At 43.8% G+C, this 27,609-nt stretch overlaps 1 long non-coding RNA gene across 1 annotated transcript; it reads right to left on the bottom strand.

Annotated features, from left to right (window-relative positions):
- Positions 1–3,078: 3,078 nt before the first annotated feature.
- Positions 3,079–13,750, bottom strand: LOC146195423 (uncharacterized). The gene is made up of 4 exons (XR_014705703.1): positions 13,686–13,750; positions 12,187–12,256; positions 7,034–7,060; positions 3,079–3,203 (listed from the first exon to the last, which is right to left on the bottom strand). It is a non-coding gene; the product is annotated as an uncharacterized LOC146195423 (long non-coding RNA).
- Positions 13,751–27,609: the final 13,859 nt, after the last annotated feature.

The following is a 27,609-nucleotide window of genomic DNA, read 5'->3' as shown; positions in this document are numbered from 1 at the left end:
TTTTAATAAAAAGCATCCTGCAAAAACAGAAATGCAAGCTATTAAAGGATACCAATGAAGCTCTTCACATTCAGAAAAAAACAATGGGGCCCGTACGTAAGCGCCATTTCCGTGAATGTTCATGAATGTTCAACGATTTCGGTTTTATTATGGCTTCTGGCTTTACGCATGTGCTCCTGGTTGTGAAAAGAGTACATTTTGCGTGTTTCTAATAAAGTTTCATTTGACAGTGAGCGCCGGACCTGTCTTCAATTTATCCCTCGTCTTAGCGCTGGTGTTTCATTTAGGCCTTCAGCTCTTACTGTCGTGACAAGTAAATTTGCACAAAAGGTGGCGCCTACGCACTCCACTTCTGAATAATATATTTGTTGCGCTTTTACATGGTGGCAAGGTGACGTTGCTGCACCCGTCCAAGTTAGAGTGCTGGGTGAACGCAGCATTATTTTTCTCGAGCATTGATAAAGACCGGAGTAAACAAACTGGATGAGCACAGCGTGTGGCGGCACGCTTTTTCTTATAACATTTTTTTAAATCTAATGCCGCACGAAATCTCGTCTGTTCGGGTAACACATTTATTTGAACAACAAAAATACCACCGACCAAAGTTTGGATGAAGAAAAAAAGACGTTCAGGGGGTCGTGTACAAGATTGCCTGCAGCGAATGCGACCATGCCGCGCCGTATGCAAGATGGCTCGGACGAATATTGAAACCAACCTAAACGGAGCTTTATGGAAGCAGAAACGTCGTGTTTTCTGGGCACAAACCTATAGTCAATGTTCCCTTTGTTCTTGAAATGAATTTATTAATCAACCAGACCAGATTTCGTCCAACCTTAGATTTCATACAGCTACGCCTGTCGTATGGCCAGTTTTTCAAAACTCAAGTCCGCCAGTGCGTTTCCATGGTTGTCAGAGTGTCCTCGTTCAAGGATTATTTTAAATTCATCCTCGCCTGCAAAGCAAGAAACCTGATCCTCAAGGTCCATTCGATTGCTGCGGTCTGCAAACTTGTCATTTGGTCACAACGTCATAGCAAATACGGAACGTCAGATACTGCAGGTCAGGTTCCTGGACTGCGAAGAAACAACCAGGTACCTTCAAAATCAACTTTTCTTTGCTCGCCGCCGCCTTGAGTACATATGCCCGGACGAATCCGCGAGCATTAAGCTACATGCCAACTACAAAGCCAGCCTTCACTCCCGGTAACGAGACACGACTGCAGGAACAAACTCATGACACTGATGCCCCGCCACAAAGGAAACCAGCTCTGTTATTTCCCCATTAGGCCTGAGTTCAACAGTCCATAATATTTCTACCTACAAGCCTATCCAACCTGCGGCAGCCATGCTTGAACTCGGAATATACTTCAATGCAGGCCCCACGCTTAAAGTAGAACGAGAGTTGTAACAAATTTTGATGGCGTTTCCCTCTTCCCCCCCCCCCCCCCACACACACACACAACACAAGTCACTCTACTACAGCCTCCTGTACCGCAATGGGTCCGCAGCCGCTTTATACGGCATTCTGAAAATATACAAATTATGCGTTCCTATGCAAACAATAGTAGATTTCTCCCCTTATCCTATATGCCAGGTGTCGGGCTACCTCCATTACGTTTTTGCGCCGCTAATTGGAAAAGGATCCACGTTTCTACGAAACTTTTACGAATTCATAGAAATCATTCGTGGACGTTTACTGAGGACGACATAATGTCTTTCGGCGCCAAGTCGCTATTCGCCAGCATTTCCGGGGAACCTAGTGGTGCAAGCGTGCGCGGTTGCTCTTGAGAATGACAAGAAGCGCAGCGAAAGAACACCTTTTCAGGCGCAGGACTTATTGAGACCGCTGGAACTCTCCTCGAAAGCATATACTTTTATTTTTATTTTTTTTTTTTTTGGGGGGGGGAGAGGGGCACCACACTCGCTATGAAAGCAATAAAAAACCGGGCCCTACCAACTTTCAAACCCCGACCTAAGTCTTCTTGTGGTACGTTGATGACTTCTTTCGTATACTGAAATGAAGGATGCACTTACCGCATTGACCGAGCTTTATGGAAGAGTATGGAAGTATGGCAGAGTATGGAAGCAGTATGGAAGAGGCCATCAAGTTTACCTACGAGGAGGAGGCTGCCAACCACGTGACTTTTGTGGACGTATTAGTGAATCGTTACGACCTTATCCGTTCCTTCAAAGTATTAGGAAGAACACCCACACAGGCAGGTACCTGCATTTCGATTCGGTAAATCCGGTATGCCACAAACACGCTGTAGCAGTGTCGCTCTTTCAATGTTCCAGAAAATCTGCTCTAGACTTCAAGACCATGCCTGGGACCTGGTACAAGAAGGCCGTGAACTGACCAGTTGTGGCTACACCAAAACATTTTTGGATTCCGTGGAGCGCCACTCGTTGCAACCAGAAAACATAGTCCGCAGTTGGTGTCAATCACGTGCCGCCATTCCTTATGTACCTGGAATCAGTGAGGCGCTGGGACGTGTGCTGAGTACATAAGATGCGCACATTGCCCATGTTACTACCCCCAAGTTGCGGAACGAAGTCGTTACTGTGAAAAAGAAACTGAGCAGAGGAAAATTTCAGGGAGTCGTGCACAAGTTTCAGGGTGGCGATTGCGACCATGTCTACATAGGTGAAAGCCGGAATTTTGAAAGACGTTTGAAGGAACACGTGAATGATGTCAAGAACAGGAAAGATGCCTCCAACGAGCTTGCCGAGCACGCCATGTCAGCAGCGCACAGTATCTGCTGTGAAGGAGCCTCAAATATTGTCAATCAAAGGAACTGGCTTTCACGCCAGTATCTTGAATCACTTGTGATACAGACAACGGGAAAAAACTCTTAACCTCGTGAATGGCAATCTCCCACTGACGTATGCAAGATGCCTCGGACGATTATTGAAACGAACTCTTCAAATGCTTCTTTCCAAGCGTAGTTGTTAGTGAACAAGGCTTCCGTATGGAAACCCAAACGTCTTGTCTTCTTGACGCAAACCTTTGGTTGGTGTTTCTCTTGTTTAAACTAACTATTTTTTGCATCTGTATTTTTATTCAGTAAACATCGCTTCCTTAGCGCCACAAGCTTAGCTGTGCAGGTGCGTTATTAAAGGGGCTGATAAATATTCTTACCATTTTAGTTCCATTGTTGAGATACTGAATGCCGCAACTACCCGTTGCCTCGTTCGGACTACCAACTGAAAGAAAAAAACAGCAGTCGCTAAATAGGTTGTCCATATTGAACCTACGCATTAAAAAAAGGGTCTTTCCAGCAAGGTAGATGGATAAAGGCTGCTTTATGCGTTTTACCATTGTACACAGCTGTGTAAAATACTGATGACCATGTTAAGTTGAAACAGTTGTTCATGGCAGGAACAAACGTAAATTGTAGCATTCTTCAAGAAAGTGTTAATGGCAGAGAGGTTCGGAGTATCTTGCGACTGAAAATGCATGCCTGAAGGTAACGACCAGATTTAAAAACACACGAAATACACAATGGTGCCTAAATTTAAAGAGAAAAAATAACATTTTTCTTGATTTTCAATGTGTGTGTAACTCGCTTTAACCTCCCCCCCTTCGTTGCCCAGCAGACTAAAAGCATTGCACCGAATTGCGTGAGGGTTAATGTTGTCTTCAATTGATCACTAATAGGCTGCGAGGTCGTGATTGAGGAGATTGAGGAGATTTGTACGCTAAAAGGCAAGATATGTAGGAACAAAACATCGCAAAGAAAAAGGCGCTTTTTATGTTTATATGCCGACCTGGTGCAGTATCCTGGTAAAAGTATGACGGCGGGAAGTAAAATCACTTGTGCGCCATTTCAAACATAAATTTGAGGAATATTATATAAATAAAGAACTCGCAGGGGGCAGTAAATGCTTTCCACATGCTTTTTATCTTAGCCCTTTGTATTGCCTTATAATTACAAATCTGGATTCTTTAACGAGGTGGATCTATTTGGGGAACGTAGAACAAATTCTGAAAAAATTTTATCGCGGGAAATAAAGAGGGTTTGGTGTTTAGGTTTGCAAGTTTTTGTAAAAAGATTTTGGGGTGAATAATAATTATGTACTTTTTTTAGAACGTTCTTCATCGCCTGAATAGGCACCATTTAGGACATATCTATATTTACCTGTTAAATTCACAACACTGGTTCTGGCTCTATGAGCAAACCAACCCAATTTTCAACAGTACCCCGCGACCGTGCACTTTCCATTGCAATGGAGCCGAGCTGAAGAAAAGCGGAAATCAAGATTGCGAACTAGCCTGGGGCGCAGTGTTAATGCTCGTCTGCTTCGAATCACGTTTCATGTCAAAATTGTGAGAGTGCCTATTATATCTGCTGTGAACTTGTGGCCCTGAGTGGTGCAAACTTATGTGATGTTTATATCTTTTACAATTTACTCTTTGGAATGCAGCAATTACAATTAATTATTTGATATTCTAGGTCTTTTATCAGAAATGTGCGCTTTTCACCGATGTCATTCGCCCTATAGGTAGCGGCAGTGGATAAAAACATCCAGAGGCGGCTTCCTATAGCTCCCATACATAGCAGCCAATTGTTGGCAGGAGTGCTGCGCACTAATCAGAACATTCCAGCATACCATGCTCAATGCGGCAGCAGGAATCTGGAGCTTGACATTTACCTTTCTTGCCTCTCATTGCCAACGACTTCCGGGGCAGCATCGCCGGGAAATCGGCGGTTGCCCGGTAGTGTTAAAGAATTGTCCGGGTATACAATCCTCAACATATACTTTCTAGAGTTTCTTTTCCAGGTGCCCTTTTTGTGTCGATTTATAGAAATGAATAACTGCGCTCCTTTTCTTCTGAAATTGAATGAATCCGACTTGCTGATCATAACCCGTTTTACCTCTTTGTCACTGCATAGGCCCCCTCGCCGCGAACATGTTGTGGGAAATCCCAACCTGCTAAATAATCATGTTAGGACAACGTACCCGAGTCTAAGCTAAAGGCAAGCAAGGTTTTAAATATATATTTGCGCCCTAGCACAGTGAAAGTAACACAGACCTGTTATGAGTCGCTTATCCTAATCCAAAGTTTGTTTTTTTGTTTAAGTCTAATAATTAGTAAATACCATAGGCTATATTCAGTTAATCGGTGGAGGCATAAATATGAAAGCAAAAATAGTATCTTGCCTCAAAAAAAAAAAAAAAAACGCTAGGTACGTTTCCTCCGTCGCACTACGTTTCACAGCAGCTTTATTTTATGTGCAGCTTATAGCAGCACATAAACTTGCTGCTATTTTAAATCATTCGTCAAGTGCATACAAAAAGCTTTATTGGAGAAGGCAATACAGAGAAAACGAGATTTTTCTTTATCTGGGAGGTGTCTCGGAACATTGAGGTGGCGCCACCGTCACGAGGAAGTGATTTTTGTAGCGCCGGCTATCGTTTACGTTGGTAAAACGTCAGTTAACGTGAGCGCTAATTTGATGAAAGCAGCGCAGCCATCCTTTTTTAGATAAGATCTGCCCTGTGAATAATAATGTACCTTATTATCTGTGCTAATTACTCTCGCGAACGAAATGAAAAAAAGTAGAATATAAACATCCTCTAACTGGTTACCCTGAGCAAGGGCTCTTCATGTTTTTCTAATCTTGATAATATTTAGATGGTACACTCTCTGCATGGTATTAGCCTCAGCACTAGTCGGAGTTCAGCTCTGACAACCGCTTGCAAAAGGGTGCATCATGCAGCTGCTGTCAATTCTTGCTTTTTTTTTTTTGCTTTTGAATTTTCAAACCTTTCAATCTCTATTTTTCTTCCAATCTGCCCATATTCCTTGCATATCTTTCGTTAGCAGTTACTGCTAAACATATCATATCGGATAAACATAGGCTATAATATTTTGTTTATTTGAAATCTCTTTTTCTAGTGTTGTTTTTTGCCCTTACTCATAGCTGACTAAACGATTTATTACCGTGAGCTATTTTCTCTCCTTAACGCACAATAAAATATTCCTTAAGCTGTCTTTTACAACCGCTTTTTAAGAGTTGAAACTCCAATAAATTCTCTACCACTTTGCACAAAGCAATAATTATGAAGGTAATATTCATGACGCTAATTTTTTGTAAGATAACTAACCTAAACGCACAGAATTATACGCACGTCGACATAATTACGTTGAATCGACTAAAATAGTAGCCTTTTACGCCACCCTTGCGTTCTTAGTGAATAAAATCTGGTACATGGTTCATGATAGCAAAAAAAGTTGGAGAGTTTAAATTACATTTTTCACAAAATATATTTCATTGGTTTCTCTTTATTTTTAAACTGTGATAAATATTTACTCTCTTCCTATAAATATATGACGAGCTGCAAGTGTTTTAGCACAATTTACATTTTTAATTTATTTTTATCTTTGTTTTGTGGTTGGCTTGGCTTGTTTTGTGCTTCAGGCTTATTCACATGGGCATTCTGCTTCGCGCTATTTACCAAGTTTCTCCTAAAAGTGCGTGAGTGTGGGTTCCACGTTCCTTAGAGCATTGCTGCCCGCCTTCTGAGGACAGATACATTTGTTTTCTTCGTAATGTGGTAGTGTAGCGCTTCTTGCACAGTTGAGCTTCCTGAATTTTCAACTCTTTCTTTCAACATCTTAACGTAGAGGAGTTTTATGACAACCAGCATTTATTTACAGAAAGTTTTAGCGAAAGATGCTTCCACATTCGACATATATCATTTACATTAACAAAAGAATATGAAATGTCTTCCAGATATACGCGCGTAATTTTTTTGTACAATGTTTAGCGCGGTATTATTGCAGTCATGGAAGCACTCCATTCGGTAAAGTGCAGCCAGAAATGATTCATAGGGCTAAAATACTTAAGAAATGGCCTTGCTGTCCAACAATTTGTGGAATTGTTGCTTATTATTCGAAAAATAGTTGAGCCAGAAGCAAAGGGCCATATAAGCGGAAGAAAAAGATTCTGTTAATATGCTCGATACTCGAATGGGCGCAATAGCGTTCTATCGCGCGCATTTAAGAAGATGAGCTTCTGTGTACTTACGGTTTATATTAATGTCCAATTTCGGCTCTGGAAAAATAAAAGCTCGTTATGTCAAACAAAAATTACAGAAAAAGAATGCATGAAATTATTGGAAACATTTAGACAGAATTGTTTATTTAATATTGCGATTGAGAAAACTTTCTCGGAAAACAAAACAGACATTACTGTTAGTAAAATACCTTTGAAGGAATTTACAAACTCCACATAATTATCCTCAGGATAAAAAGAAATTCAGAAAATAGCTCCGTGGGGCACAATATTTTAACCGAGTGATGAGAACGAGTATATTTGGATTATCGCGCTTGAAAACTGTCTCATAATTATGTTGTTCAGTACGGCTCAAGCCCGCCACGCGGCGGTGATAAAGCTGTAGACGCCCTGTTGGGCCGTAGGCGACAAACAAGCAGACAGATGCGACACGGAAAGTAACTCTTTATGATGCAGACGCGCCCGCAGGAATACTAAGTGATTCGGAGATGTCGATGGCAGCAAAATAGCTCGCTGGTCGTCTCAGCGATCAATTCAGAGCAGCCGAAGCAACACCTGTATAAAGTTGTCAAAAGCGCCTAGAATAAATTGGAACAATGTGCATGTAAACACGAGTGGGTGTAATCATTCGAGATATTTCTCGATCTATCTTGCGCGACAAACAAGATACTCAAAACCGCACCAGGTGGCATATAAGTGCTCAAAAAGTGCATTTAAAACAGTCGCGCCACTGCATATATCATTAAGCGCGTTACAAGGGACGTGACATGACCACTTGCCTTTGGCTAATAACAGCAATAAAAAAGATTTCAAGAGTTCGCTGCAATGCTTCCCCTTTGATTACAGTGCCCCAATCTCCGAAAAAAATTAAGAAGGATAAACATTAACATTAGTAAATCAAATATTAGCGGGTCATTTACGCTCGCAGCAGGCCTTAAGGCAAACAAAATGCCCTAAACATGGGGGCACGCCGTCGGGGGTGACTTCGTAGCCCAGCTCTGCGATAAGGAGAAGTGCTTTGTATGAACTCGAGTACAGCTGTAAAAGCTTTTCACTCAGTTTGCGACAGTGAATTGGCTTACATATCCAGGCATTGTTTCCCGGCTTGTTCTGGGTGTCGCGACTCGTAACGTCCAATGTCGGCTATCGATGCATTCCTGGTCACTAATGCGTAGTCGGGCGAGTCGTCGGGCTTGTTCGGCGCTTTGACGTAGAGGCGACGCAATTTTTTTTTCGTCTGTGACAAACTTACGGGCTCAACACGTCAAGTGGTGCCTGATGCCTAGGCTCCCTGCCATTGTGGGGCTGGAAAGGGATGCATCTGATCATCTCCTGGATCGCGGTGTTATAGGCGAAGATCACATCTTGCACAATGACATACCATGTCTTGTGTTCTGCGTAGAGGTAAAGGTGATCCATTTCTAGCTATAACACGGTCACTGCTTTCAAAGCAGCATTGCGTCGGATGCAGGCGCTAATCGAAGCAAAGCGATATATGCACAGTGGGACGCGGAGGTGATGATTCGCATGGCCTGCCTCCTAGCTTTATGGAATGGCCGGGTCAGACGCAATGATGCTTTGAAAGCAGTGGCTGCGTTATAGCTAGAAGTGTATCACCCTGTATATGGTAGTCACGTCGGCATTTGGTTTGCTGTGTCGGTAAATAGGTGTTCTGGTCTAGGGATGTTGCACTGTTGAAATTTGGTAGGTTTTATCGCTAGTCCGAGATCTCAAAAAGCTCAGCCGTAAACGTTGTGCGTCTGTCCTTGGTGAGCAATTCTGCTGTGACGTGACTTATAAACTTTGATAGAATAAAAATTCATCACTCCCGCCGCAGTACAATTTGCGGGGGTTTTTACATCAGCGCAGCGGGTAAGTTAGCGGAGGTCACGATTATCCATTTGTTGCCAGTTAATGAAGTTGGGAAGAAGCTGATGAAGTCTGCTCAATTTCTTGCAGCCGTTATAGAGCTCCGTACACCTATAGTTCTGGTCTAGGGCGTCTTGTGTCGTTGACATAAAGGGCAATTTTTTACATAATGTACATTGCAGGCTGCTAACCGCGGCCAATAACTCACTTCACACTTCCTTTGAATTCGGAGCAACTTGCGTGAAAACTTGAGAGGCTCTGCAGTCGGCCCATCGCAAGCAGCTTGCGGAATTTGTTGGCCGCGAAGTTTTTCCGGTTGGCTCCATTGTGTAAAGTGAAGGACGGCAACTGACGTCTGAACACAGCAGGAGAGGAAGCGGTCATATCCTTCAAGGTAATTGGCCATAAATATTGCAACTCTGGATCCGAGTGCTGCTGTTGCACGAAACTTCTGGCGCTCGCCAGTGACAGGTAAGCGTTGTCGTTGTGTTCTTTGGAGGGAGAGTTCACGGGGGCTGGGTATAAGCAGCCTGCGTTGTTGACCCATGTTGACCAATGACACAGGCTGCAGGGCGACGCCATGATGATACAAATATGTGCGGATGGAAATCGGTTCAAGTTTTTCCGGCGGCAAAAATCCGTTCGCTACTGGAATGGCTTTCTGTCGAGATTCCCGGCAGATTCGCTGCCGCGGTGGTATATTTTGCTCGCTTTCACCGCCGAATGCTCTTGTGTTAACGAGCCACAAAAGACGTTGCAGGTGCGGTGATGGGCGAATGATTCCTCACAAATCACCGCTAATACGGGCCTAGTTCAATAAATCGGACCACAACTTTCGTGCCACCAGGCTGTTGAAAATTTGCGATCGCAGCTGTTTCCACAGGTATAGGTGAACTCTGTCCATTCTTAAAATAGGACTTCAGAACAACAGCGCCCCCTATGCGAACTATCTCTTTGACCAAAGCCGTTTCATGCTTTGTTCAAAGTTATAGTTGAGAAGACAACGACATCATCTAAGTAATCCACACAAATATGCCATTAAAGTATCCATTAAGATCTGAAACGTTCGGGTATGGATTATAGGTCAAATGACATTGCTTTGCCCTTTCTACCTGTCTTAAGGCCTTTCGTTTTTCTCCAACTTTTCTCCAGTACGATGATCAGTATGAACTCTTTTTTTATTTTGGCAGCGCTTGTCCCGTGTCCCGCCTTTTCTCTTGTGTGCGTGTGTGTTTTTTTGCGCTAAGTATGCTGTCTGAAGCTGAAAACCATCTAGCCCGTCTAAAAGTTCTTTTTAACCGTATGAACTCGAACAGGTAGTCTGGCGTGGTAAACGCAGTCTTCATGGAGCTTCCTTCATAAACATCAATTTCCCACCAGCCGCAGCTCAGGTCTATGGTTGAGAAATGCTTAGCTTTGGACCGACGGTTCAGGTTTCGTCTGTGCGGAGAGAGAAGTTTGCCGTCTTTCCTCTTCACTAAAACGTCTGGCGCCGCTCATTATAGTTCCGATACCAGATGACACCACCTCGAAGCATTTTCTCCAGTTACACCCGGCTGGTATGGGGTCCTCATGGCGATACACGGCGGAGGCTTTGGCGCAGAAGACGGATGATTTCGAGAGAGACAGTATAGTACTTGACCACAGTACTTTGACGTATATTAGATTCTGACGAAAAGTACTCGTTTTATAAAATAAAAGTGCGTATTTGGTGTTGGCTGAAAATAGTGCTGGGTTGATGTCCAAGAGGGAATGGCAGCCTCGGTTAGGTTCATGTTCTTCGGGTTGATTGGAAGGTTGAAGATGGCTCGGATGTCTGCTGGCTCGTTGAGGAAAGCTATTGTTGTGATGCTTTCTAGATGCGCTAGTCACCGGTAAATTTAGTCACCATCTCATCAACGTGTCCTTTCCGATACCTTTTGCAATACCAAATCTTCGTTCCAAGTACAACTGGGCGTTTCCTTCGACGACGCCATTGGACGGTTCCGACGACTGGGGTATCTATGTGGATGATAACGCTCTATCGGGATGGCACGTTCAATTATTTACCAATAATATTTAGAGTGGCATGATACTTCAATGTTGTAGCCAGTGGCTGTAATAATTCGAGATATTGCTTGACGCATCTTATGCGGCAAAGAAGATTATAAAGGCGCTTCCGGTGGCCTGAGCGCCCATAGAGATACGTACCAAAATACTTGCGGCATCGGCTAGGTAACTCTGCGGGTTACGAACAAGATGATAACGCCGCATATCTGCGGTTGTTGAAAGCACCTAATACGGATTACAACAGTTCGCGGCAATATGTTGATTCATAACGTTGGTCCAGTGGAGAAGAAGTTGACGTCAGGAGCAATATTAAACATAATTTCCTCCTTCGAAGCTGAATTAGATTATTACTTCCTAGTAGCAGTATTTTGGCTGCCAATTTAGGAACACAGTTAAACCTTGGTCTTGCACAACACTTGGCACATTTCGAGGTGAGAAACATGTACCCATAAAGACAAAACTTAATACTTAGGCGCATTGGAACTTTGTTACGCGGAGAAGGAATGTAAAAAAGCACCTTACAGACGAAGCAAATTGTTGGTTGGTTGGTTTGGTTGGTTTGTGGGGTTTAACGTCCCAAAGCAACTCAGGCTATGAGAGACGCCGTAGTGGAGGACTCCGGAACTTTCGACCACCTGTGGTTCTTTAACGTGCACTGACATCGCACAGCACACGGGCGCCTTGCTTTTCGCCTCCCTTCATCAAAAAGCTGCCTCCGAGGCACATTAGATAGAAAGGAAGTATGAGTATAGTCTTGTTTACGGTATGCTCGCTTCAACAAATTAACCTAAAATACTTTGCACATGTGCCAGGATCACACTATTTTTATTTTACTGTGGAGTAGTTGAAGCTTTTCATTTGTCTTTGGCGGTCCACACCACGGGAAACAATATATTTTCGTGTTGAGATATTTAGGTTCCTACTAGATAAAACGTGGCCTTGATAGCCGGCTTTTCTACAGATTCAAAAGTAGGCAACCTTTTTACTGTTTCATATCACAACGCGTAAGAGCACTCCACGGCCCCAAAATAACGAAAGTGATATTTACGCTGCCTCTTGAATCTTGAATTGCTTGTGTACCTTGTGGAGGTAAGCCCTACAAACAACTATCTAGCGTAAAAGCAATTTGTGTAGTTCTCTTTTGATAACCGATTGCGATTCTTTCTGTTCTCTTGTTCTATTGAACGTCATGATAGCAAATACAATAAGGCAGTGATGATATAAATTGGATCAGTAAGTTGTCTTACGGGTACTTTGTGCCTTGATTGCCGAGCATGTGAGGACGAGGTAGAGAATCCATTGCATGCCTGCGGAACGCTGAAAAAAGTATGTTGGGATAACACTTGGTGCTAAAATTCGTCTATTCTTTCAGCTCTATACATAAGGTTTTAAAATTGATTCCTAAACTAGAATGTCTACAAAGCGCTCGCATCTATTGTGTATTTAAGCTGCACTGAAAAAACGATGACAAGCGAAATGCCACCAACGTGCGTACTGCATTTGCAAATTATTTTTGATTGTGCTTTAAAGCAAACAAGGTTTAAGGTTGAGGTACATGAAAATGATCGCGAGATAGCGTTCGAGGCTTCGACCGGAAGAGCATAAACGTGTTCAACGAAAGTGCTCATATTATATTTAAATCTTGAATAAATTTATAGTAATAACCTTGCTTCCTTTGGGAAACAGCAAACTAGCAATTGTATCGATATAGAGAAATGATGCACCAGTCCCGCAGTGTCATGGAAGAAGGCAATGGGAAAATGTCTATACGGCCTGTGTTTCATTGTGTGTAAAAAGTTTCTCCGTTATTATTAAGACCTATAAGACAAACCATAAACATTTGAGAATAAGAGTCTTTTGTGGCGTCATTTCAGTAATATATCTATATTACCTCGCAATCATTTTGATTCACATTAAATCCTATATTGTTCCGAAGCAGAAAAAAAAATCTTCCTCAGGTAGATCACCTGAAAACCAAGCCAAACACAACATTACAGCATAAAAACAAGGCAATGTATGCTGAGAGTCCCTACGATGAGGCAACTATCTCTTTGTACCTTTTATAAACAACGTTTTTGAAAAGTGAGGGGAGCTTTCTTAAAGTGTATTCTCATTGCGCAATAATAATTCAGTGACCGCCGGCGTGTTTATGTTTTGTTCCAACTGAGTTTTCACCAAGGTTGCCGACTCAGCGAGTTGGCACTGATTCATCTTAAAAGCAGCCAAAAGACAAAACACAAAGAAGCCTCGTGCTGTTTGCTTCTGATCTGTGTGATCTGTCGTTTGGCTCAGTTTACGGTGCGTTTTCCTTGGCAGCACAAAAACCGTTCTTATCCAACGTTTATTGTTCCTTGGGTATACACACTACTCTGAACATATCGCAATGGAATCAAAAGTTAAATATAGTGCAGATGATCAGTATGTATACTAAGATGAACAAAGCGTACGAATTTCGGGAGCAGAATAAAACACCGAGATCAAGTGCACTAGCCATTAGGTTGCATTTATTGTTGTTAGCTCGTTTAAGTGTAGAACCGTATTCCACCCTTAGGAAATCATGCCTAGTTTCATCTACTTCCGGTTCATAGGAATCTCTCATAGAGTGTCCCTTTTCATAATAGTGCAATTTACTGCAAAAGTAACGGAATATATTGCACACGGTTTCAACATAAAGCCTCTATAGAGCTGGCACCATACCTCAAAATTTAGTGTACAAATACAATCATTCGATGTGAGCAGTACGTACATTGGTTCTCATCCTTTCCAATGGACGGGCGATAGATGAAAGGCTAAAACGCTGTGGTTGCTTATTCTTATTCTAAAGCGTGACTTGAAGAAAAAAACGTCTGCTGAAGAGCGCTTTTCTGTATGAAAGCCAATTTCAATATGCTTTACAGTACCCTTTGTAAAGCCCTTTCTATGCACAAAACTTTTATTTAGACCTGCATTTACTGTTCTCGCTGATATTTTGTTTGCTCAAACTGAGGATAACATGAGGGCTCTGCACAACGACACATAAATGCTAGTCGAGCAATCCAACCGGCATCTGTCAGCATGATATGCGCCTTAATGTCCCTTTAATGTTAGCTTCCTGATATTTTTGAAAGGCTTATATAACACAGGACACACTGATGTGCTTATAAAATTCTTGGGCTGCTTTGAGCTGCATGATCGTAAACACAGCTGTACTGATTCTGTTTTACGTTCTTTTTGCCCGCTCTGAATGGACGCATGCGGCGATAGCATAAAGCCTGATATATAATTTTATATTTCTTACCATATACGCTCTCTAGCGAGGTAATTTCGTGAAAATAATCAAGTTTTGATCTGCGGAAATAACAAATCAGCATGGCTAGGAGCCTTTTCTTCATATGTTCTGGCGTTCAACCACCCTGTTACGACGTAGAAGTCAACATATTGAAGTTACGAAGTGCAATTTTCTTACCTAAATTGAAATGGCAAGTAAAAACTGAAGCGATGTCGATCTCAAATAAGAATCTTATGCTGTTAGGTGTGGTGTGGGCTTGCCGTGTGGCCAAACGCAGCATCAAATAATGAGAAGGGCTCGTAGGCGAAGAAAAAGGACAACATGGCTGTGGAACCTAAACGAATTCTTGTACACCACCCCTTTGTTTCTGCAAGCTGAGTTTTATCCTGAGCAGAGTATGTGCCAATAAGAGCCTGCTTTCACATCGCGCCATTTTCGAAGTAGAAGATTGACTAATGAAGTTTATTGCCGATATATACTTGTCCCTCCAAGTTTGAGACTGTAGTCCGGCACCGATTCAATTTGTACCCCCCAGGCATTTCTGAGCAGCAGCGATGGAGGAGTTACTATTGCCGCGCAAAATGTTTAGGAATGGTTAGTGTCGTGTTTGCGCGTCGTCGATGTAGAAAAGACGTACGCGCTACTGTTAAACTGTTAACTTTGTTTATTCACCAGACACGAGGGTGCGACCGGCGTCGGCCGAGGCATAAGCCGAACTGGCCGGGCGAAGAACAGAGGGAACTGAGACCAGAGATGGGGATGGGGCTTGCTTCCCAGAACTAGAGGAAGGTGAGGGAGCCGGCCGTGGGGGGCATCGCGCTGCACGCAGGCAGGTGGTGAGTTTTCCTAGCGACGCGCGAGGAGAGTTGTCGGGGCCTGTCCATTAACGCGCACTGCTTCAGTCACAGAACGGACGAGGACACAGCACTTCGAACACAACACTTCCTTCCCCCTTAAAAAGTTGCCTGATAGCGTTCAGGGGGTCGGTGAGGACGCGTGGAGACGCGCTGGCTCTGTGCGCACAGGGAAGAACCAATTGTAGGCTGGATGTTGCCCGCTGTGCTTTGTAGGTCTGCCCTGGGTTCAGTCTTTTCTTCTGAGAAGTGATGTCATGCTGTGTGGGAGGATGGTTCAGATGTCCTCGCTGCTGCCAGACCGCTCTCGGAAGGCGTCGTAAATCCACGCAGCTGGTTGAGGTGTCGGCGCGTCACTGTTCTATGTATGTTGACGAGCCAAGAGCGCAGGCCTATGCGTCTCACAACAGTAGCTTCCTCCCAGCATGGTTGTCTGAGAAACTGGCGGGCGAGGACGCGCTGCTCCTCAACAAGTGTCCCGCCTAACGGAATCAGTCTTTCTTTCCGGATAATCTCTGTTTCTTGCTCGGGGAGAATAGCTGTGAGCTGCGGTCGCATTTCGCGCTCGAACTGCATTTTCTCTCGGGTGTGGCCCGTTGTGTTTTGAACTGTCGTGTGCTGCTTGAAAAGAAAATGTGCAAGGCGGTGTTGTAATATCATGAGATATTACAACGTCTCAATACCCGACGCTGCTTGGGAATCCTGTCGCTTGTGTAATCTTAATTAAAATGTTTCAACACATAAGAAGCACTATACTTGACTATTGTCACTGAACGTTTTCTTTGATGGGAATTATTGGCTTGCTATTTCGCATCCTTTAAATTATATGCCGCAGGTTTTATTTTTCTACATATCTCCTCCTAAAGGTTACCTATGTTGTTTTCTTTTTCTCTTCATTTCTGTCCTAATCCATTTTATCTAAATATATATATATATATATATATATATATACCGGGTGTCCCAGCTAACTTGAACCAAGGGTTACAAAATAATGTATTTGAGGTAGGTCAGTGAAATCAAATGCATACAACTGCCTGCCTGTTCGTGCACTACAGGCAATTTTTTGTTTTGCGTTTACTTAATTAGCTAATTATGTTAATTTCTCTATTTTTTTTAAATATCGACTTTAGACCAAAGATGTGAATTGGAAAGTTGTAGAGCACCTTCAGAAACCCCCATTCCATTAACTTCGATAAAGAAAGTCTCACGTGCATCTTTTTTTCCGGGCTCAGAAGAAAGCGCGCGAAATACAAATATTACCACGTGACTAGCGCATTTGTGCGCCGCGATTGTGGTGCTCTCAGTCGTGGTTTGAGCGAACGACATAAGCTGCGTCTGTGACCCGATGGTCCCGTTGCAGCAGCAGGCAGAAATGTTGGCGATGGTTCGAGCGAGCTCGAGCTCGCCCGTCGCCACCGCGATTTTGGCCACGCCTGCGCACCGCAGCAGCCTACATCACTACAGGCGGATGGCGATAAAAAACCGGCAAATGAAGGTGCAGCGCTAATTTTAGTCGAGTCACATGATGTAATCTCTCCCCTTTACCCAAGCCTGCATGCGCAGATTCAGTGGCTGATACCTTATCGCTCATTCGTTTGTCGCGACGTTCGCTGATGGGAGAGAAGGAGGCCTTGTTAGGATGTCGGTGGTGTCGGCTCGCCGCTCTCGCTGCTACTGCACCGTCACGTGGGCTGGTTGTCTGAAGCGGGCGAAGAAGCCATCGCAGGCATATCGGCCTGCCGCTTTAACGGGGCCAAGAAGACACGGCCGCAGCTGATTTCGCTCGCTCAAACCACGACTGAGAGCACCACAATCGCGGCGCACAAGTGCACTAGTCACGTGGTATTATTTGTATTTCGCGGGCTTTCTTCTGAGCCCGGAAAAAACGATACAAGTGAGATGTTCTTTATCGCAATTAATGAAATGGGGATTTCTGAAGGTGCTCTACAACTTTCCAATTTACATGTTTGGTCTAAAGTCGATATTTAATAAATTAGACAAATTAACATAATTAGCTAATTAAGTAATTGCAAAAGAAAAAATTGCCTGTAGTGCCCAAGGAGGCTGGCAGTTGAATACAATTGGTTTCACTGACCTACCTCAAATATATTATTTTGTACCCCTTGGTTCAAGTTAGCTGGGACACCCAGTATATATATATAAGAAATGCGTTGGGGATGGTACTTTATGTCTTTCTTTTAATGTTTACTTGGATTGGATAATAACAGAAATTAGTAATGTAATCTGTTTAGGGGACAGATAATTAAACACAAAGTAGAAGAAAAAACAACGTGCTAATGTTGGGAACCGAACCCACGACCTCCGAATATCGCGTCCGGTGCTCTTCCAACTGAGCTACATCGGCCGCTGTCCCCCCTGCTACTTTCTTGGGTATTTATGTTGTCTGTATACGAACCTTGAGAGTGTTCACCAGACAACATAAATACCGAAGCAAGTAGCAGGCTGGACAGCGGCCGATGTAGCTCAGTTGGAAGAGCACCGGACGCGATATTCGGAGGTCGTGGGTTCGGTTCCCACCATCGGCACGTTGTTTTTTCTTCTACTTTGTGTTTAATTATCTTTCCCCTAAACAGATTACTTTACTCATTTCTGTGATTATCCAAGTAAACATTAAAAAAAAGACAAAGTACCATCCCCAACGCTTTCCTTGGCCTCGCCGACTGTTGGCTTCTCTCCTTCACACACACATATATATATATATATATATATATATATATATATATATATATATATATATATATATATATATATATATATATATATGTGTGTGTTTGTGTGTGTGTGTGTGTATAGTATAAGTAAATAGACGAACTTGGTTGCTAGAGGTTACATACAAGAGAAAAATTGCTTCATACTGTTTCCAAATTTATTTGTAGTAGATGTTTAGGCAGGAGCCCTGCCTTTCTCAAGACTGAGGGTACATGATTCTTGTTCGTCTTCTTATAGCGTTGGTAAGAGGTGATACAAACAGAATATGGGCACATACAGGTGAATTAGCTGGACACGCACAACACACACATACACACACATGTGTGGAGAGCAGGCTAGGCCCAAAGGGTCATCAAACCAAGGCACCGGCCGCCGGGAGTCATCTGTATACAATACAATACACAATACAGGCAACCGCGGAACAGCCTTGAAAGGAAAAAAAAGGGGGAAGAAAACAGGTGGGGAAACGTGTTTGCTGCAGGTGGTGAGAAAATTAGTTTTCTTGTTCTCACTAAAAGATGGGAGCACCCAGCGTGATGAAAAAACCAGGTGGACATTGCTGGTTAGAAGAACTTGACAGCGGCGAGTAAAGTTCGAGCAACTCGCGACGAGAGATGAACCTCAAAGAAAGAATAAGAAGAAAAAAAAAATAAATATGTTGGACAGTAGAATGGTGAAATACTTTGAGGTTTTCGCTAAAAGATGTGAGGGCCAAGCAAGAGAAGAAAACAGGTGGGGGAACGTGTTTGCTGCAGGTGGTGAGAAAATTATTTTTCATGTTCTCACTAAAAGATGGGAGCGCCCAGCGTGATTAAAAAACTAGGTGGGCATTGCTGGTTAGAAGAACCTGACAGCGGTGAGTAAAGTTCGAGCAACTCGCGACGAGAGATGAACTTCAAAGAAAGAATAAGATGAAAAAAAAAATAAATATGTGGGACAGTAGAATGGTGAAATACTTTGAGGTTTTCGCTGAAAGATGTGAGCGCCAAGCATGATGAAAGTTTTTACGAGAAGTGGGATGTGGAGGGAATCTAAGAAACGAAAAATAAAAAAGGGAAGAGGGGGAGGAAAAAAAAAGAAAAAAGAGAGAAAAAAAAAACGAGGAAAAACTGTAAAGGGATAATGATTGATATATGTGCATAGCATTAAACTTGCAGGGCTCGTAAGGACGACATTGCCCCAATGTTTTCATTTATCCCAGTAATAATTGTCCTAAACTTATAAATAAAGTACGACTCACGCTGCTCCCGCTCCCGTGTATTTTTGAATCCCCCCTGAAGAACTGTTAGTTTGACTGAGTCGAATGAGTGCTGTTTCTGGTTGATATGTTTTGAAAAAAGGAAGGTTGGGCAGAGAGCGAACATGAGCTCGGTGATTATTAAACCCCATTCGTAGAGGGGTAGCTGTCTGGCCAATATACTGCATGCGGCATACACCGCATTCTAGGAGATATATAACGTTTGAGGCATCGCAATCAAAGTTACCATCTATTCTCCACTTAAAATTTGACGCTGTGCTTGTTGCGCAGCTTGATGTCTGCATGTGCCTGCACACCTGGCATCTACTCTTTCCGCAAGGCCGGCACCCCAACCGCGGGTTATTACCTATTTTTGAGTGGACTAGGATGTTGTGGATGTTTTTTGGTCGTCGGTAGACAACCAGGGGAGGAGTCGTGAAAATACTGGAGAGACGTTCGCTCTGTTCTAGAATGTTGAAGTGTTTATTTAGGATTTTATTCACGCTTGGGGGGTTACTGGTGTAGTTTAGTACCAGGCTTGTTCGGCGGTCTATGTTTTCCTTTCGTGGACGTCCCTCCAGTATTTCCTCTCGGTTGAGTTCATATGCCTTTTTTATGGCGTCGTCAACAATATTTGGCGGGTACCGTTGTTTAGTCAGGACTCCCCGTATACGTTTTGAGTTTCGTGCAAAGTCCTGATCTTGGGAACGAAATCTTTTGAATCGATGAGCCTAAGAATATGGAATGCTTGTTTTTGAGCGATGAGGATGACAGCTTTGAAAATGTAAGTATTGTTGTCGGTCCGTGGGTTTTCTGTATACGCTTATGGTGAGTGAACCTTCATGAACCGCAATTTCAACGTCCAGAAAGTTAATTTTGTTTCGGGAATATGTGTGCGTGAATGATATGCTAGGATGGAGGAGATTGAAGTTTTCAATGAAATGTAGGAGTGATTGTTCTGTGTCAGTCCAAATTAAGAAAATATCATCCAAGTAGCGTTTGATAGGGTGGGCTTAATAGGGGAAGTAAGTAAAAATTCAAATTCGATGCTATGCATGAAGATATTCGCATAAGTAGGGGCCATTTTTGTACCCATGGCGGTGCCGTTAATTTGTAAGTAGTGTTCGTTGTCGAATTCAAAGTTGTTGTATTCTAGTACTAGTTTTGTCAATACCTCTAGGACTTCTGGAGTGGGGGATCCTTCCTTCCTATTCTGATTATATGCCTCAATTAGAGCTTTGATTCCGTCGGAATGCGGGATATTTGTATATAGAGAGACTACATCTAAGGTTACAAAGAAGGCCCCCTGAGGAAGATTTAGACCTGCAATTTCGCGAAGGAAGTGGTTTGTGTCACGTATGTGGGATGGGTGTGTTTCAGGTATGTGTCCAATTAATGTGTCAATGTAACTGGAGATTGGTTCTGTGATTGTGCCGATGCCAGATACTATAGGGCGGCCAGGATTACCCTTTTTATGAATTTTCGGAAGCATGTAGAATCGGCCCGGCGACGGGTGTGAGGCGGTCAGCGCTTTACATAATCGCAGGGAGATGTCCCCACTTTTTGCGAGCTCATTTAGGGTCCCTGCTATGAAGTTTTGATGCTCTAGAGTGGGGTCCGCTTTTAGGTGTTTATAATATTTAGTGTTAGAGAGTTGTCTAATTCCTTCCTCAATATACTTGTCCTTGTCCATTACCACTATGCCGCCTCCTTTATCTGCCGGTTTGATGACTACATCCTTCCGTCTACTGAGCGCCTTCAATGCGTCACGTTCCTTTTTGGAAAGGTTTTGCTTCCCTGGTCTGTAGTCCTTCCCTGATTACATCGTTCTGGACGACACTAATGTACATGTCCAAATGTTTATCTCTCCCTGTATTCGGAGTCCATCTTTTAGTGAGAACAAGAAAAATAATTTTCTCACCACCTGCAGCAAACACGTTTTCCCACCTGTTTTCTTCCCCTTTTTTGCCTTTCAAGGTTGTTCCGCGGTTGCCTGTATTGTGCATTGTATTGTATACAGATGATTCCCGGCGGCCGGTGCCTTGGGTTGATGACCCTTTGGGCCTAGCCCGCTCTCCGCACCTGTGTGTGTATGTGTGTGTTGTGCCTGTCCAGCTGATTCACCTGTATGTGACCATATTCTGTTTGTATCACCTCTTACCAACGCTATAAGAAGACGAACAAGAATCATGTACCCTCAGTCTTGAGAAGGCAGGGCTCCTGCCGAAACGTCGACTACAAATAAACTTGGAAACAGTATGAAGCAATTTTTCACTTGTATATATATATATATATATATATATATATATATATATATATATATATATATATATTCGAAATATGCGTTCCACAGTGGCCACGTGACACCTCACTTCCGGTAATGTGTTACCTCTTTTTTGGTCACGTAGCCTTTGTCGACTTTGGAATAATCCCGTAGGTATATCAACGTGGGCATGTGACCCCATTGTGTTCCGAGAGCACTTCACACTGTGCAGGGGAGAAATGCGAAAGCCGCAGTGGTGCTGCTTAACACTGTACATCGCGTGCCCCTTGTCGAACACAACCAATTTCCAGTTCAGCGCATTGAAGTTCAACAACGTTCTGTGACTGTTTCACCGAAAAGGAAAGAAGCAGTATCTGTCACTCGTAAAATCTAGCTGACACATATATATATCGCGGACAAATGTAGCGTTTCTGTAAAAAATAAACGAACATCCGCAGCTTGCTGCACGATGTCGTGTAACGAAGCAGCTGCTACCCTTATATACCATATGAAATGTGCAACGCTCAGGCTCATGCATTTCTCCAGTGAAGATATTTTAGTGCTCTCGGAACGTTTTTGTACTTTTGATGCTTCAAATGGCAAATTTTTATTATAACTTTGTTTACACGCTGAATATGCTGCCGACATGTGGATAAAACAACTATACTCTCTTTGTGCTAGCAATACTGTGTTTCGTTATTTATGAAACTAAGCGAAAATCACCGTCTCCGCAGAAGCCGAGGGGCGAGCAGTAGGTTACTCGCGCCCTAAGAAGAGGTAGAGACGGATGATTTGAGTAGGGAAACTGTGTTGATCGCCGAAGCGTTTGCGAAAGGCGTATATTGAAAAAAGCACGCGCTTTCATAGTCTGTCCGTCAGTGTAGATGTGCGATCGCGTTGTCTGCTAGACATCACATTTTACATGCTCACATACGAAGTATAGGCGTATTGAATGTATTTTTAAGGTTCTGTGTTTTTTTTTTATTTTTCTTCAGTTTACGAAATATAGTTAAAAGGAAACCAAAGAACTTTCCCATCTTTTATGTTATGGTCGATGAAAACATCGTTCTGTCGACCGAAGTCGCTTAGTGTTCTTTACTGCGCGGTTACTCATACACAATACGGAAGCTATTGGGCGGGGTATCAGCGAAACCCGAGCTCAAACCTGCTGATCACTCAATGCAATAAGGGATCTAAGAGATTGTATACATCCTTTTTTGCTGTCCATCCGTCAGGCACTGAAGCATGAGACTGAAGTAAGACTTCTTTCAGCGGAATAAAATTTGACCAGGCAATTCCTTGCCCTTTGCGTGCGCTAGATTTTTGTTGCTTTCTTCTCTTCACTTTATTGTTATATAAATATACTCGTAAGTCATATAACTATATATATATATATATATATATATATATATATATATATATATATATTGTCACATCACGGTAGAACACCAAGGTAAACCTAGCGATAGATGGTTTGAATGGTAGACCAGAACAAGTCTTGCGTTCAAGCTTCTTTCACTTCCAGGCTCGCGCTTGTCATCTCAGATGTCATCTTTTGCGTCGTCTTTTATATGCGTCATTTGCCCCCCTCCTCAGGAAGCATCGTCTCGATGAGGTCAGTCCGAGTTGTACAGCTTCATACGCACAACGTGGACGACGTCTGCTTGTTGCTGGCGTCGCTTTGATGTCGGCACCTTGCCTGGCACCACCTCATAAGTGACGTCGGTTAAACGTCGCTGAACAACATAGGGCCCGAAGTATCGCCGCAATAGTTTTTCGGAGAGTCCACAGCAGGGAATAAGAGTCCAGATCCACACTTTGTCGCCAGGTTCGTACATGACATGTCGGTGTCTCTGATTGTGCCGTCGTCCATCATGCTCTTGCTGATTTTTGATCCGCACACGCGCTAGTTGGCGAGCTTCCTCTGCACGTTGAGCGAATTCCTCGGCGTCCTGATTGAGGTCATCGGTGTCAGCATTCGGGAGCAACATGGCATCCAGCATAGTTGTTACTGGTCGCCCGTGAAGGAGGCTGAATGGCGTCATACAAGTGGTGTCTTTGCGTGCCGTATTGTCGGCGAACGTGACGTAGGGAAGAATTTCGTCCCAATTCTTGTGGTTCACGTCGGCGTCCATGCAAAACATGTCTGTGATGGTCTTATTGAGACGTTCCGTCAACCCATTGGTTTGGGGGTGATAGGCTGTAGTTTTACGATGACTGGTGCCACTGAGGCGGAGAACGGTCTCCAAAAGTTCGGCCGTAAATGCAGTTCCTCAGTCGGTTATAATGAGTGCCGGAGCGCCATGCCTCAGGACAATGTTCTCAACGAAGAACCGATCTGCTTCAGCGGCGGTACCCCTTGGCAGAGCCTTGGTCTCCGCGTAGCGGGTTAGATAATCGGTGGCGACAATTATCCATTTATTCCGGCTGTGGACGTCGGAAATGGTCCCAGGAGGTCCATGCCGATTTATTTAAAAGGTGTCGTTGGCACTTGAAGAGGGTGGAGTAAGCCAGCTGGTTTTACAGAGGTGATTTACGGCGCTGGCAGTCTATGCACGTACGTACATAGTGTTTCACTGTCGCCGGCAGTTTTGGCCAGTAGTATCCATGCTGTACTTTAGCCAAAGTGCGGGTGTAGCCTAGGTGACCGGCGGTTGGCTCGTCGTGACACGCTTGCAAAACTTCACTGCGGAGAGCTGATGGACGACGAGTAAATGACTGTTTCCCCCTGGGCGGAAGGTCTTCTTGTAAAGTACGTTGTTGCGAATAAAGAACGAAGGCATTACTCGGGCGAAAATCTTAGGCACAACCGTAGTTCGCTTTTCCAAGAAATCAATAAGAGGGAGCAATTGCTGGTCCTCTCGCTGCTGTTGGGAAAGCGTTGCGTCATCTATGACACCTAAAAACGCAGTGCCTTCATCGGTCATAGTGGAAGGTTCGACCGGCGCTCGGGAAAGGCAATCAGCGTCCGTGTGCTTCCTTCCAGATTTGTAAATAGCCATGTGAAATTCTTGTAATCGAAAGCTCCAACGCGCGAATCTCCCTGAAGGGTCCTTTAGGTTCGTCAGCCAACAGAGAGAGTGATGGTCGCTAACGACTTCAAAGGGGCGAGCGTACAAATAAGGGCGGAACTTCATAACCGCCCATACCACTGCAAGGCATTCTTTTTTGGTTGTCGAGTAGTTCGCTTCCGCTTTAGATAGGGTCCTGCTGGCGTAAGCAATTACTTTTTCCACACCATCCTGGCGCTGCACCAGCACAGCACCTAAGCCCACGTTGCTGGCATCCGTATGAAGCAGTGTAGGGGCGTCGTCATCAAAGTGTGCCAGAACAGGTGGTGTCTGTAAACGCCTCCGCAGCTCATTAAAAGCTGTTGCTGTTCTTCACCCCAGCTAAAGACAGCGTTGTTACGCGACAACGAAGTTAATGGCCAGGCAATTCGTGAGAAGCCAGCAATAAACCGACGGTAATAGGCGCAAAGACCCAGGAAGCGCCGCAATGTCTTTTTGTCCGTAGGTGTTGGGAACTTGGCGACTGCGCAGAGCTTTTCAGGATCAGGCCGCACACCTTCTTGGCTAACGACGTGGCCTAAGAATTGCAGCTCCTCGTAACCGAAGTGGCACTTCTCGGGTTTTAGGGTGAGGCCTGCAGATCGTATGGCTTGAAACACAGCTAGCAAACGGCGTAGATGCTCTTCAAATGTGGCCGAAAACACAATCACGTCGTCAAGATACACCAGGCATGTTTGCCACTTAAGTCCCGAGAGCACAGTGTCCATCAGCCTCTGAAATGTTGCTGGTGCCGAGCACAAACCGAAGGGAAGCGCCTTGAACTCATACAATCCGTCGGGAGTGACGAATGCTGTATTCTCCCGATCCCTCTCATCTACTTACTTGTATCTGCCAATATCCACTTTTCAAGTCCATTGATGAGAAGTAACGTGCATTTCGTAGGCGATCAAGGGAATCGTCGATGCGAGGAGAGGGTACACGTCTTTTTTAGTCACTTGGTTGAGCTTGCGGTAGTCTATGCAAATTCGTAAGCGGCGGTCCTTATTTTTAACAAGCACCACGGGGGAAGCCCAGGGGCTCTGTGACGGCTGGATAACGTCGTCTCTAAGCATTTCGGCCACCTGGCGCTGAATGGCTTCACGTTCTTTCGGAGCCACACGGTAAGGATTTTGTCGAATCGGGCGAATCGAGTCATCCGTAATGATTCGATGTTTTGCCAAGGGCGTTTGGCCGACCCGTGATTCGGAAGAAAAGCAGTCTCGAAATTGATCTATGAGATCCAAAAGGCGGTCCCGGTCTCAAGAAGACAAGTTTGGACTCACATCGACGACGGTTACTGTTGTCTTGCACATTGGCCCTTCCTGTTGTAGTGCGAAGCAGTGCTATATATATATATATATATATATATATATATATATATATATATATATATATATATAACCTCACAGCGAGCGGCTGATTCGGGGTTATGGTGTTCGAGCGCTGAGTCCGACGCTCTATAGTGATCAGAGAAAACGCATAGCGCCGCTTTTGTGTCCGATGTCCCTGCAAGTGAAACTACACCAAGCTGCGAAGGTTACGGAGACCCTGCACTATGCGCATTTCTTGCTTGATGTCGCTTCCGGATGTCAGCCTCCTAAATTTATGTTGGTAGTAAACTTGAAGCCTACTCTGAGTAATAAGAGAAGCAGTACTGAAGCGTGTCTTCAAAGATCTGCGGAAACGTTTGAGAAATCACATCTATCCCACCAGTTAAATAATATTGCGAATATTACGTCAAATATTACGCGGTAAAGGTCGATAAATGCGCCCCCTGTTAGCCTCGTAAGATTGCTATTCGGCTAAGTGCTGCTGCTCGCTCCCGCGCTAGCCCGTTTTGTGTACCGTGTGAATTGAAATAGTAAATCTTATGCGCGCTTCTCTGCTATTTCTGTTTCCTCCTTGTTTCACGGTTTTTATTTCGAAGAAACATAGTTCTTGATAGTCGCATGAATACGAACAAAATCAATTGCTTATTTATCAGTTTCACAATCCAGTAATTGTCACGAAAATATTCCATAAGTATTATTTGAATAGGAATGTCACTGCTTCGTATTTGCACTGTTAAATGAATCCATATTTTCTGGAAGCTCCTTGCTTCAGTATAGGTGCACCCTGACTTGTTGTTCGCTACCTTCGGAGCGGCTAATTCGAACCTGGCGCTTCAATGTAATGGAATGAAATTGCAAAATAGAAATGTTGGCCGGTGTGTCACACGGCCAACTTTTATTGCTTTATCACGACGCTTACTAAAATAATTACCCATTGGTTAATTACTATGCTTGCAAGAAAATAGCATAAGCTTTCCAACTTTCCAGAAATGTTTACTTGCAACATACTGGATTTTAGATCTTCCGTGCAGGATCACACCATAAAGTTCACTCACACTGGTAGCAATAATCACTCGCCTGGTATTGAGTTCGGAGAACCCATTGGAAGCCTGTGGCTGCACAGGAGCTCTCTGCTTTTTTTTCTGGCCAGAATTCGTGCACAGTATCCGCGTGGTCTTCGCTGGCTGGAATAGCTTAGATCAATGCCGCGGTTGTCTAACCGGAGCTGATCTTCGCACTGTCTTCTATCTTCCAGCTGAACAATTGTTCGTGGTCGGTGTTGTTCTTCGATTATTCTTGGAGTTAAATAATATAATTAGTAGGAAATCATGTCCCCTTTCATCAGGCAGCTAAGAGGGCTAAATCTGCATTTCTTAGCCTTCACGATGCAAGGAGAGTAATTAGCATATCATACCGCAGTTCATCGCGGCCTGCAATTCGCTTGTCATGGGATACAAGTAAAGCAACTTAGCCTTACAAAATAAAAGAAAGACGAAAGAAAGGGTATGACTAGCACTCTTATAGCAATAGTATAATGTAGGAAGATGCAAAGTACAAGTGCGAAGAGGGCCCACATTTATGCCAAGCTAACCACTTTCACTGCTTGGTTTGCAACAGAAAGTGTAATTAAATCGGCGCAAATCTCCATCAAATCTATCCTGAAACTTGACTCGCAAATATGCTAAATGGAAAACGTAATGGTATATAATATCTCTCTAAATGCAGCACAATAAACGACTGCGCCCCAATTTGTATTGGAAAAATTAGAAATGTGGCCACACTTGGTGTTAGTGATGCTTTAGTTGCAAATGGTATTCCAGAAGTAGTTTGTTCTAGAAGAATCTAGAGGCGACAGGGCACGACGCCCTGCCACAGGAGTGTCTTTTGTGCATGCGGTGATCCCACCGCCGTTTTGCTGGGTCGACAACATCTGGCAA

The sequence above is a fragment of the Amblyomma maculatum genome, chromosome 3, assembly GCF_055883805.1.
Source record: "Amblyomma maculatum isolate TAMU_Amacu chromosome 3, ASM5588380v1, whole genome shotgun sequence".
NCBI lineage: Eukaryota > Metazoa > Arthropoda > Arachnida > Ixodida > Ixodidae > Amblyomma > Amblyomma maculatum.
The sequence above is the reverse complement of the archived record's forward strand: the minus strand, read 5'-3'. Positions and strand labels throughout refer to the sequence as shown.